Source organism: Athene cunicularia (genome assembly GCF_003259725.1).
Source record: "Athene cunicularia isolate RWA chromosome 9 unlocalized genomic scaffold, athCun1 chr9_part1, whole genome shotgun sequence".
NCBI classification, from domain to species: Eukaryota; Metazoa; Chordata; class Aves; order Strigiformes; family Strigidae; genus Athene; species Athene cunicularia.
In genome coordinates, this window is record NW_020799110.1 from 25,903,792 (window position 1) to 25,917,871 (window position 14,080).

The 14,080-nt window shown below is 43.1% G+C and overlaps 1 long non-coding RNA gene across 1 annotated transcript; it reads left to right on the forward strand.

Moving 5' to 3' along the window:
• Window positions 1-9,114: 9,114 nt before the first annotated feature.
• LOC113483365 lies at window positions 9,115-12,750 on the forward strand. Its single transcript, XR_003399020.1, has 3 exons — window positions 9,115-9,185; window positions 11,009-11,211; window positions 12,645-12,750. It is a non-coding gene; the product is annotated as an uncharacterized LOC113483365 (long non-coding RNA).
• Window positions 12,751-14,080: the final 1,330 nt, after the last annotated feature.

The following is a 14,080-nucleotide window of genomic DNA, read 5'->3' on the forward strand; positions in this document are numbered from 1 at the left end:
CCCGGCACCGCCTCTCCCCGCCGCGGTATGCGGCTGGTCCAGGTCGTGGCTGCCGGCTCTGGAGCTGGGGCTGCTCAGGTCTCCGGTCAGGAAGCCGGGCATGCCCCGAGGGCGGCCCTGCCCCTGCAACAGGAGAGAAGAACGGCAGAGTGAAACGCGGTCATAAAACTCGGCGCAAAACTTGGAGTTTTTCAGCTCAGATCAACTCTTCGCCAGTTACCTACAGCAGTCTGGATTGGGGATAGGGAAAAAGCAGAAAATTTAGTCCGGTGATTCTCAACCTGTGGTCCACAGACCCCTGGGGGGGCCGCGATGTGGTCACTGGGGGTCCGCGAAGGCTTAAAGCGGGGGTAGGGAATGTCCGGCCCCGAAACATTTGTTCTGGCCCACAGCGAGCACTGTGCCTCTTCCCACAGCCCCCTCGCCTCAGTGCTCCTCACATACCCTAGCCCGCCTTCCCTGACACACTCTTGTGTTGGCTGCTACTGTGGTTGGTGGGACCTTCAACTGGGCGGTTTTCTCTTAATTTTCTTAACCCAATGGCCCTCTTTAGGGCCACAGCGGGGCTGAAGTCTGTTCCTCCAAGTGGTGGCCCTGGATCCATAAATAAAAATATATGGTGACTGAACGCAGGCAAACAAGGGGGCAGGTGAGAACTGTAAAAACCTTTAATCAAATTTTAATGTAAAAACTGGCATCATATTCGGAACCAGCCCGTTAAAATACGATAAAATGGGCCATTTGAGCAAGAAGAGTGTTGATGCTATTATTTTAAATTCATATAGAATCATTGCAATATTATAATAGGAGTGTGTGCATTAGCAGATTAACTTATTTCCTCTTCTCTTCAAATTTGAAGACCCTTAATCAGAAAACAAATATTTGATGCAGTCTAGTGTTTTAAATTAAGTCTTGGTGGTCCTCGGCCACAGATGGTATTGAAAGGGTGTCGGTGGTGAAAGAAAGGTTGGGGATCCCTGATGTAGGAAACCAGTTACAGCAGCTGTAGTTCGACACACCGACACCGTTGGCGACCCGGCACTCCCCGGCCCCATCAGCCATCGCTCCCCGTGCTGCCCGCGCCTTCCCAGGCCACCCCTCGCTCCTCAGTGCGGAGGGAACAGTGCCGTAGTTAGAGCAAGAGTGCTCTCTTGTGGCACAAATGGTAAACAGTCACAAAGAGAGGGAAGATGAGGTCGAAGGGTGTTCCAAGGCCCCGGGAAGCTGCAGAGATCTGTCTCTGGTACAAATGTGCACGGCAGCGCTAACGCAGCTCACCTGTGGTTACAAACTAGCAGGAGTTCTCGCTACTGGTAAATAAACAGTTAATGACATTTCTATCACTGAGCAGTTCAGTCTTTTTATTTAGAATACTACGAATTCTGAATAGGCTCCTCACTACAAAGAGGACATTGAATTACCTGATGTAGAGGAGTTTTTGGTGCAGCAGGGACATGGCAAAATCTGGGACTTGTACAATGCAGGCTTTGAGACGCTCCAGGCCGACCTGGCCTCGGGCCCAGAAGAGCGCTCAGACTTCGGCATGTAGACCCCGCAGCACGAAGACTTCTTATCTACAGGATAAGGAACAGGCTACAACTAGAAGAATTGCAGACTCTGCGAAGAAACTAACAAGAAACGAAACTGCTTAGCAAGGCTTATGACATAGAACATGATCAGTACACTCTCTCCAATCACAAAAGCAGCCTGAGCGCATGGACAGTAGCAATTAACCAATCATAGTAAAGGTTAACCTCATGCACTACTAACTACAGTATAAATATGTGCTGTAAACAATAAACGGTGGAGCATTCACCATAACTCTATGAGTATTGTGTGTTTGACTCTGGACTCCCCGCGCTACCTCAACCTGAGCATGTCCAGAGAAGGGCAACGAAGCTGGTTCAGTGTCTGGAGCACAGGTCGTACAAGGAGCGGCTGAGGGAACTGGGGGGGTTTAGTCTGGAGAAGAGGAGGCTGAGGGGAGACCTCATCGCCCTCTACAGCTACCTGAAAGGGGGGTGCAGAGAGCTGGGCATGAGCCTCTTTAACCAAGTAATAAGCGACAGGACAAGAGGTAACAGCCTCAGGTTGCACCAGGGAAGGTTTAGACTGGATATTAGGAAGCATTTCTTTCCAGAACAGGTTGTTAGGCATTGGAATGGGCTGCCCAGGGAGGTGGTGGAGTCCCCATCCCTGGAGGGGTTTAAGTCGGGTCGACATAGTGCTGAGGGATGTGGTGTAGTTGGGAACTGTCAGTGTTATGTTAATGGTTGGACTGGATGATCTTCAAGGTCCTTTCCAACCTCGATGATTCTGTGATTCTGTCAATACTTTCCCTTTTGCAAAGTACTGATTTAAGTGTATTAAAATCCCGCATTTTCTACTCCATGTCCTTTTGGGACTTTGGACTTGGTCACTAGGGCCAACGGAAGCATGGTACGTCTCATGCTTTCGTTTGCGTTTTGCTACCTTGTTCGTTTGCCAGCCTAGAGGATAAACACAGCGAAAGACGTTGACTGTGCTGTTCTCTCTCCTCGCCTGAAAGCTAAATACGCTGCTCTTTTCACTATGCGCTAACGACGTGCCTGTAAAGCTGTTTTCTTCAACAACCAATGCAGCGAGTCCTGTCGTTTTCCCAGCGTAAGTACTGTTGCAGAAAAAGGTGGCTATAGAGGGACTGACTGCACGTGTTTGGGTTAGTTTTTTTCTGTCCCGAGACTGTTCTGTCTCCCTGTGTTATTTCGGTCCCAGTTATTCTTTTTTTTTTTTTTTTTTTTTTTTTTTTTTTTTTTTTTTTTTCTGGGGTGTTCCGTGAGGATTACAGGAAAGTGTTAAGAAATCCCTGCAGTGGTAAAACTGTTGCTGGGAGGCTACCTATAAAAACCGTGGAGGTTGGCTACACGAAATACCATCGGCATGATCCAGTTGCCTGGGTTGCTTTGCTGATGCAGGGGAAGAAAGTGTGCGTGGCTCCCCCTACACTGTCTTGGTATCTGGCAGAAATTTCACTAAGTCAACCTCCATTTTTGTAGCCCGTTACTTAATTTCTTGCTCGTTAGAACATTCTACGCAAATTGTTTCTGCCTGCCTGTAAATCGGTGTCCAGAGGTTGTGCTGAGCCCGAGCCTTACGACAGAAGTGCCTAGGACTGCCCCTCACGGGCAGCTCTGCCCGCACACCGAGCACAGCTGAGGGTACAGTTAAAGCAGGTTCATTAGAATGGAAACAAAAAGCAAGCGGCTCGTCGAAAGGATGGCTGCGCGGCTGCCCAGGACGGGCGAGAGGGGGCGGCCGAGTCCGCGGGAAAGCGAGGGGCAGGCGGGCACGGGCAGGGCAGCGCAGCGCAGCGCAGCATAGTGCTGTCTCGGCCATGGGGTGTGTGACCCGCAGCTAGAGATGGGGACTCAAACCCTCCCCCTTGTTGCTGCCCCTCGGAGGGGACGCACATCTCAGCTGCTCCTGATCCCTGTGGACATTTACTGTGTTAGACTAGCTTTGGTGGGCAAAAGCAGCCAGAGAGGATGTCATGGTGCCCTCTCTGCCACACTCCATTGAAGACTGACCACACTGTGTCATCCTGGGCAGAGTAGGAGTAGCTGGTTTACTCTTCTTTCTCTTTCGCCAACAATAATTGATTTGCCTTTTTGTTAAGTGATATTCTTCCTGGCCTGGATAGACCATGGTCACAAAACTAGCTAGCCCAGCATGTGGCCCACCAGAAGGGGCCAGTCATCATGTGTGACTCCAGCCCCCACTCGCTGCCAGCCTTGTTGACACAGGTAGCCCTACCAGCACCGGGCATTTCCACAGCCTCGGACTTGAAAGTGAAATAGTTAAAGACAGCTCTCTACTCAGACTTTTTGTGGAGGTGTGCTTTCAGCTGTTCCATTTCCAAACCAGGGCGGTGTCTTTGACCTGACTTTCTTGTGACAGAGGAGTCTTCAGAGTATTTAAGAAGCTGAACATAGTTCCAGTTTTCATAATTTAAAGCCAGAAGTCCGGTAGCATCATCTAGTCTGGCCAGTACAGGTCATTAAATAATACCTTGTTTCTCTGAATTGAGCTCTACTTAAAGCCTACTTTTCAAGGGTCGTTTTATCTTGCTTTGAAGACATCAGAAGACAGAGAATCCACTACTTCAATTATTACTTACATGTGTTTCTTATGTTTTGTTAGTATGTACCTAAAAACTAATTTTGAGGGAGTAATTTTCCAGAGTCTAGCTGAAAAGCTTGCTCTATCATATTTTGCAAAATGTTTGCATTCATGCCTTCATATTTTGGACTGGTAGGTTAGCTAGTTTTGTGGCTTCAACACTGGAAATGTTATCTGTCAGTGAATTGCATCTATTGACAAGTATAACCTAAATTAGAAACTACAAATCTCAAACAGTGTTATGTGAACTTTGCCAAGTTTACAGGAGATAAAACTATTTCTGCATGCTTTAATTCACCATAACTTCTGAGAGTTCTACTTTTTTTCCTTTCCTTTTATCTTAATCAGTGCCACAGAGTGACTGAATGAAGACCTGTCATGCTGCTATGAGTTGGCAGCTCTCAATAGCATACTACACAGCAAAATATCAGGCTGAGTACAGCCAGCCAGCTTGGGCAGCTCTGGCCCTGCTTACTAGAAGCCAGATTTAGATTTATAGTTTGTAACACAGATCTCTGTTGTGACAGGATTAACACAGCTCCATGTTCTTTCTCAGGCCTGCACACCCAGAGAATGTGCAGATATTGGTAGCAAGCAATCAGCACAGATGCCATCACAATGATAGGGCTCTATAAGCATCTGAAGAAGATGAGCTAATCTAGCTTTACCTTGCTTCAGGCTGCACAGATTGCTAAACTGTGTCTATTTTTATAGTAGTCAAGGCCATAGAAAAGACAGGGAAAGCATAATCTTAAACAAGTTGGGGAAAAAAAATCTTCCCTCATAATTGCAAACAAACATTTTTTCTCTCACTTGCATCACTTGGTTTAGATTTCAAATTAGATTGGTAATTAAAGCCACGAGTACTTTTTAAGAATCTAAAACCAAAAGAGATGTTTGCTATGAGATTAGCAGGTAAGGTTACTAACCATACAGTAACACAAAAATGGGATGTATGATCCTCTTTGAGATTTCAAAGACAACTATATTAGTTTTAAAAAAAAGATTTTTGACTGAAGTTGTGTCCATAGGGTCCTGAGGTTTCCAGTGACTGGGTATGTAAACTGAGGTGGGTTAGTTCTGCTGAAGATGATAAAATGACCTGTGCATTCTTCCTGACTAATCCCTGAGACAGCTAGCTCATTTCACATGCTGTTTATATCATTATATAATTCTCCCAGATTTTAAAATACTAAAGTTTCTATTGTACCTAGTAGTGGAGAAAACTTGTTCCCCCTTCAGTTTAGAAACATTTGCTATCTCTAACTTTAGAGATATTGACTATCTCACTTTCATCGGATAGTACAAAGAGTATTTGACAGGTAGTCTGCCTCTTTTGTTTGGTGTTCTTGGTAGATGCCAGAGACTAGATAGAGACATTAGCTTTTCTGTGCCTTTTAATTTTTTTTTTTTTTTTTTAAGGGGGAAAGGGGGGGATTAGTCTAATTCAGACCAAGCTTTATGGGGTGAGTCATCCTACTGGAGTCAGTGATGTGACTTGTGTAAACAGCAGCTTTCGGTATAAATAAGGATTAAGAGACTGGGTTTCTTTTAGGGAATTACTTGGAAATGAACTGCAGCCAACTTTAAACTGGATTTGAAGCTGGTATAAAAGAGATGAGATGCATTCAGTGGAAGTTACCTAAGGAGATGGAATTATCAATACAACATTTTAAAATCAGAGTTAAATGACACAATGCTGTAAATAAACTGCTGCAAGCAATGTCTGATTCCTAATGCCACTAGCTAACATGACTGTTCGTCATGTTTTTATTTTTAATGGGGAGTTAAACATTATTTCACTTTAACCTTTTAGCTCTAAAACTAGAGAAACTAGGGAGAAGTATGGTCTTAAAAAATATTTCATGTTGCAGTTTGACAAGCATTACAGTTTTGAGGCTAATGGTAAAGATTTTCAGCAGATTCTCATATTTACAAAAAAGAAAAAAGATTAATGAGATGTGCATAAGAAGAAACAACAGGGTATAGTAATTCTGCTTGTAATGAATATCCTTTGTGAGTTGGAAGTAAATAAACCTTTGCACATATCTTTGCTGTATCCTTCTCATAGGATTCCTTGGATGTTTCTTCTATCATATTTTTAACACAACTGGGAGCATAATTCAAATCTTGGAAATTGTCAGCTATAAAGGTACCAGCCAAATACTTTATTCTTTGCAAAGATTAATAATGAAGTAACACCTATAAGCTATAAAGGTATGAATTTCTTGTTTATTTTACTCCAAATTCAGTTACTGAATTTTAGAGATTAATTTATGTCAGAGTTCTATATGTTCATCCTAAAACTGTCACTGTGGGTTTTTTTTCTGTTATTAAAGAAGAACAGAAAGGTGAAACAGACTTTTTTATCATGATGGGCTTCAGCCAACATTCCATTAATAAGCCTTTCTAAATAGACAGCCAAAGCTCACCAGTTTGAATTCCAGGTTGCACAGAGAGCTTCAGTTTTGATCACAGTTGTGCATTTTACAGATCTGTATTTGTTTTTAATGATGTCTGCTGGAAGTCAATAGTTCAATCCTATTAAAAAACATTTTGTGAACATTTTGGCTTCCTTTTATTGTGTGAGGTAGCTTTAAAAAATGAAAGTAACGAGAAACATTGTTTTGAAATCTCAGTTTATAAAGGTTGGATTTATGCTGCAAGTATTTGGTGAAATTTTTTTAACTGGATATATGCTACAGGTATTTGACAGGATTTTTTTAAATGTATGTGGGGAAGAAAATATATTATGTCATTTGGGGAGGCTATTTAATAATACTGAACGTACCTTGCAAGGATAAATTACATGTGACCAGACAGCCTTGTTCATATTGTTCATGTTGGAAAAACCTGAGTAGTTTGGACTATTCAAAACTGTGTTACAGATAAGGGGCCATGACTGCATACCAGCATCCTACAGCATTATGGATTCAGTGGTTAAGGCAGGCCAGAGGAGTAAGTCTCCAACAAACCATCAGCATATTGATGCCTTGTTCTGTCCCTTAACCACTTGATGACAGTGCATGTGTATTTTAATACATAGTATTTGGCATCTGATATCACTTCTTGTTTCTCTCTGAAGAATTCCTAACTCTATTTCTGCTTCCTATTTTGAAGACATTGCCATAGGTTGCCAAGTTCTTCACATGCATGGTAGTAAACACGGGAGTGCAGTGTTGGAGAAAAGGAAAGATTTCCAATTAGTTCACTCTTCTTGAGGGTCTATTTGGACCATCTAATGCATCTTTATTGTGTTTCTCAGTTAATGAACAAGTCATGTCAATTGACACAGTTTTCTAGCTCTGAGTAATTTTTTTTCTTACGTGTCTGGAATAGGAATATTGTGATCGAAAAGTTACCTGTACAAAAAAGCCAGAGCAGACCTAGCAAAGAAATGGGGTCACTAGAAGATGGGTGAGACGGGTGGGAAGCACACTTCATTACAACCACCTGGGTGGGGATGCTATTTGGGAGATGAGAAGGAATAGGACTGACAAGGGAGGTTAGAGCAATAGTTCTTTGAACAGGAAGGAGAAGACTCCAGACAACTTGTCTCCAGTCCCAGCAGACTAGCCTTAAGGCCAAATTCACTCATCTTTAGGTGACTAGTTATCATAATCAAGTTCGGCAGACTATGATGTTGCGATTTGTTGGATAGATCTTTAGTATCATGTGGGTGTGTTCGTATTCTTCCAGCACACAAAAAAAAGATATAATCCTTGTCCTAAAACATCTGCAGTTCAGAGATCTGATCCTCTCAGGTGCTAAGAGTCCACAAGTGTTTCTGGAGCCTATCAGTCATAGGGCATCTGCCAGTTACACAAACAGCATGGGTGAGGACAATGACAGAGACTTTCTTACAAAGGAAAGGAGACAAGGAAGCAGACAGCAGGGAGTATGAGGGAAGGGATTACCGTAAATTAATGCAGACTGTGAACCTGACCCTACTGGGCATAAAATACCACTACATTTAAATGAAATTGTACTTATCTCAGTGGTGCTGCAGCAAGTGAGGGCTTGCCAGACTGAACTGCACTCAGGAATCTTCTGGAGGCCCAGACTGGATTTCAGGAGGATATTTTTTACACAATTTTGTTATGTTTCTTGAGGCAGGATATTAGAGAACAGAGGTTTGCTATTGCATGGGTTTCTGTGTGGCTTTTCTACTCGGTGTTCAAAGGAGTCAAGAATATGATAATGTACTCATTGGGCTTACTAAAAGTGGAAGTCCCACTTCAGCCCCTTCCTGCACTGGTGCGGACTCTGCTGTGCTAGTTTTCCCTTCCCTGTGGTCATGAACTCTTTACAGGCTTAGGCTCAGCCTGTCAAAACTCTAGATCAGTATTCTGTGTGGCTGTGTGAGGCAGACCTGTCCCACAGAAGAAAGATTTCCCTCCATCAGAGCAGAAGACATTGTATTGTATGAGGGTGGGAGCACTAATCATTACCTTCCCATAAACTCTGTGCTATCCTATGTCCATCTCTCAAGACTTTTTTTCTGCTGCCCAGAAGAAAAATGGTGTTGAGCACCACTGGTATTCCATTCAATAAAAGACACAAAGTTTGCAAATACTTTGGATTCAGTTCTACCTGGGGTCTTATTGCCTTTAAAAATTAAGGCAGTCTTCTCTTTGAAATGGGTGGCGATTTCTTTCAAGATTGTCACAGGACTCAAAAACTCACCAGTAGGCACAATAATGACACTACAAGTATGAAACAATTTTCAGGTTCAGACAATAGATTACCATTACAACTTAGAAATGAGATCTTGGAGTTTGATAGACAGTTCTGTGAGGATGCAAGCTCAATGATGGTCAAAAAAGCAAAGCAAATGTTCGGAGCTATTAGGAAAGCCATGGAGAAGAAAACACATTATCATCATAATACTTAAAACATCATGATTCCTCTACATCTTAAATTCTGAGAGCCATTCTATTCTTTCTGTCTCAGGAAGGATACAGTAGAACCAGAAAAAGCTCTGAAAACAGCACATTCGACCAGAGACATGGAGCAGTTACCATAGGGTGAGTAATCATAGACCAGCTGCCATGAGTCAGATGAGATTCTTCAGTCTGGAAAAGAGGTGGCTAAAGGTGAAAAGTGATGGGGATTGATGAAAAAATGGGTAGCATGAATCTCTGGAACCAGTGAAGGTTATTCCAAATTCTTGTGTGGGAGGCAGCGAGCACCAAATATTTCTAGCAGGCAGCATGTTAAGAACACATAAAAATACGTATTATTTCATGTAACATGGTTAAGTCCTAGAGAGAGGATGCTTTGGAAGATAAAATTTTACAGACAAAGATTGACACAGATAAAATTTATTCAGAAAAAGATTGAATAAATCACAAAATAGAAGTATATTGTGTTTTCTGTATACTTAGAAACTCTCATCTATGTCAGGAAGTCTTTGGGCTGAAAACAACTGAGGTCATCATCATCATCATTACTGGGTGAAAGTACCAGTATGTTGCTGACTGAACTGGTTATAGATACCTACCTTCCCTAGATGGGTATCCATTTTTGGCCATTGATGAAGAGTTAAATATCAGGCTAGACAGACATTTGGTCTTGGCAAGTATGACCCTTTTTTTACAGTTATCCTAGATAAATTACAACCAATGTCATGAGTTATTTTAAGGGTTAAATATAAGAAAAAAATGTGAGGTTATTAAAAAGTTATGTGAAACTGGCCTAATGCCATTTACACCTTGAAATCTATAGATCTTAATGAGAACTGAGCAAGACTGGTATGTCTCAAAAGTGCTTGGTGTTTTCAGCAGTATTGTTTTCCTCCACCTTCAAGTGTCAGAAATTATATTCATTTCGGGTAGGAAAAAAGGCTAGAGCAATGCTTTGACATGATAAAGGCATTTACTGTGAGGGAAAAGCTCAGTGGTGCGGGTGACAGCTGTCTCAGGAGCCAGTTTTGGACTGGGAAATGAATGCTCTTAGCAAGCAAGGATTATCGTAAATTTTGCCCAAGGTACAAAATGTGCCTCCGTCCTGCTTGCCCTGATGACATATCATGGAAGTGTGCATGTCTGGCCACTGAATTATTTTCAAAACAAGGCAGGCTGCTGTAAATGCTCCTTTCCCTGAAGAGCAGGTGAGAGCACAACCATCACTTGGCTGCTCATGTTCTTTGAAGGTCTCCTGGGCACATCTGACTATGACTGTACTGCATTTAGGGAGAAATCTTTGTGGAAGAGAATCCACATTGTTTTGCTGAATCCCAGATTTTTCAATTTGAACATGAAATCTCTTTGCACTTCTCCAGGGTTGCTTTGTAGCATTTTATTTTCAGTGATCTAAGTGCTGCCTTTTACTGACAAGCCCATAATTAAAGCAGTGTTGACTGGTAAATAATGGGCTGCAAAAGGTGTACCAAAAGATAATTAAAGATGCACTCCAGGGCATGAGCATCCTTTTTATGAGGTGTTAATGTCTGACAACTAACTAGTGAAATTGATCTTGCCTCCTTCAGGATGAAAGTTCTGCTTAAACATCAGTAGCATTGTACTGCCCTAGAAAATGTTTGATGTAAGATTTCTAAAGGGCTGTGCTTGTCCTGAGACACCCCAGGCGGGCGCCTGGTGACAAAACCCATGCTGCACTAGGTAATTCGGGATCCCATTCATGCTAGCATGATTTTGGGGTCGCCTTTGCAACTTGTAACACTGAAGCTGCTCTGGAGGGAGAGAGGAGCTCCTGATGCCCTGATCTGGACAAGGATAGATGCAAGAGCCGTTTTAAAGAGCACTGTGGCTAGTCCTTGTCTAACAACTGTATTGTCTCTCCTAAACGTCCTTTACATGCGTATCTTTCATTTTTGTTGTATTTTCAGCGTATTCCTCATGTGATTTGCATTCCTCTGTAGATGCACTTGTACGATCACTCTGGAATAAAGAAACATTGGCAGAGAACACAGTGGGTTTCCACATCTGAATTCTACTGAAATCTATTGGAAAATTCTGTGGATTTTGATGGGAGCCTGAAGACAATCTATGAACTGAAGAGGAACTGGTTTACTTAAGCATGCTGCTTTGGGTATTCCTGTTTCTTTCTATTCCCCTATTTGTGAAATGAATCAAAAGTACGGGGCAGGGGGGAATACTATTTTCCCGACACAGTTTAGAGAAGAGATGGAGGAGCTCATAAACAGTTGTTTTGATTATGACTGACATACAATAGCATGATGTTGCCAAGGAAACATGGGAAGCAAGGGCTAGTCAGTGTTGTTGCCTGGATTAGTGTATGGTCAAACTGTAGCAGAAATTAGCTCTTACATTAGGCCAAGTCCGTATGTCTCAGCAAAAGAGGGGGAAGATGAGGGGGAGGCAAAGATTGCCATCTTCTTTCCTGGAATCTCACTTAAAAACAAAACTCACAATCTAAGCCTCTATCAATTAGCATTGCAAAGAAAATCTCTGAAAATGAAGAGTGTAAAAAGGCTGCCTGGCAGAGTGCCTGAAACAATAACTGCGGGAAGTGTGAACTGCTCTCTTCATAGCCAGAGGATGTTAACAAAAGCCGGGTCTATTTGACCTAGCTTGTAGTGATGGACAGTCATTATTAGCAAGTAGAGCAAGTCGGTGCAAGTCTCTGCTGACTCCTTATCTCTTCTGCACTGGTTGTGGCTATAAGGTGTATATGTATGTGTTGGAGGGGGTGGCTTCCCTGTCCTTGTGAGATCAATATTGCAGGCTGTCTGCAGGGGTTACCTTTGTGTTGCAGTTATTTCTATGAGATGATGTTTTCTGCCATGAAAATTGGAATCCAGAAAAAAAACCGACAGCATTTGTTCTACCCTTTCCTGTGGCCAGACTGAATGAGTAAGCTCTCTTTGTACCCTACAGACATCCCTTCGTATCCTTGATCCTGTTTATTATGCACCCCATGGACTGTTGCAGAGAGATGGAAAGGTCATATGCAATTCCATACTTTCTTGTGCCAGTTTAAATCTGGGCTCCCTAACTCTCTTTTACCCTCTGCTCCTGTGCATCCCCATTCCATGCTGGTGCTTGAACTAAGCTCACCAAAAACTAACCTGGCCTAATAAAAAGGGATCAGGTTTTTGGAAGGACTAGCGCTGTGAGTTGTCTCGTTTGCTAGTCAAAGGTGCACTGGAAGTGGCATGCACAGGACTGTGTGCAAAGCCATATGAGGGCTTAAAGGCAGGTAGAATTGCACCCTGCATGCTTAGGACAAGAAGGAACAGCTAAATCTGGATGTGCTGTAGAGAAGAATGTTGATAAAACTATGCCACCAAGCTTTACATGTCTGCTTTATTGTGTCTGAGCCTTCATGCACCCCTCCCTACATATGTATCTGAATATTAGAAGTGAACTAAAAGTCAAGGACTAGCAGCACACATTGACTGTACCTGGAACTGCTGAACCACTTGCTACCTGGCTGCTTTACTCCTTTCTCCCACATGAAAATTCTTGCTTAAATACAAACTTTATTGTTTACATGGACAGGAAAAACTCCGAACTATCCTGGAGGAGAAAAGAAATCTTGTGAGATATATCTGTGTTATGACAGTCCAATCTTATTGGAATGCTACAATAGAAGTAAGGGGGTGAGTACCGAGAAATTGCTTCAAGCTGTTGTTACCAGATAATTTGGACTACATGCTGCTGTTACCCCTCTGAAATTCTTACTGCCTTCATATGCGTTTCTGCCTGAAAACATTATTTAGGTGTAGTGGTTTCTGAGGGCATTTACCTTGCCTGATGGACGGAGCTGCTGAAGGAATCCAGTCTCTGGAGTACTAGACTCACAGGGGCTGATTGTCTCCCCTGTCTGGAAGGAAGGACATCAATTTTTGTTCTGAACCACTGTGGTGGTGTGTGTAATGGTAAAAACTTTGTCCAGTACAACTCAGAAGTGGCTTTGTGGATGGTGGACACAATGGTCTCCACAGAGTGCAAGTAGTATGTTACAGCTTGCAGGCTCTGTCCCAGTACCCTTAGCTTCAGAGCAAGCTGGAGTGGGTCCCAGATCTGAAAAATAACTGGGGACACGTTGAGATGAAAAACACATGAAGTAATAATGCCATTGTTCTTGAACACATTCAGTGATAGCCATTAATGGCCTCATTTGACAAATTATTACATTGACTAATTGATTTGCTGCTGTTCTAATCCTGTTTAACATCTAATCCTTTTCAGCATTGCAACTGTTGCTCCCTGTAGTTCCTTATGTCACACTTGGCTCTCTTAAATACTATTTCTGGCCTCTCTTTTGGATTAATATGTTGGTCGTGATTTCACCTTGGGTTGAAAGTACAGACCTTGCTTGTTCTGTACATGACTTGGATGAGCAGAGCTGTCTGGAGGAAAAAAAAAAAGCAGTCCTAGGAAAGGAAAAGCTTGTCTTCCAGGTGCTGGCAGAGTGTGCTGGGGGAGGCTTTGTCCTTTACTGTGAATGGTGGGGTTTCATGCAATGTCTAGTAAAGCCACCAGCGTTTACTTCAGTTAAGTTTCTGAGAAATGTCCCATGGATGGGAATAGGTATGGGGTAAATACACAATGAAGACATGGACTTGTCACCCAGGTGCAATAAGAGCTGGGATGGTTTCCCTTGGGGAGAAGGGTGGCGTGGAGGCCTCCCCGCATCCGGGGGAGCCCCAGGTTTGCAGCAGAGCCCTCAGACTGCAGTGCGGAGAGAAGGGGAGCCTTCTCAGAGGACTGAGCCAAAGGCAAAAGATATCGTCATTAAATTATCCGCTCTCCATTTGAATTAAAGAAAGGTGGATGGGTTTGTGGCAGCAGCAGGGGCTTCTCTGGGAGACACTTTGGCTCCTTCGATGGGGCGAGACCTCATTATGTGTATTTTGGTGATGAGATGACAATGAAGGTGTGGAAGACAGCTCTGAGTCACCCTCGGGGGGTCGGGCCGGGTGGGTGGGGGT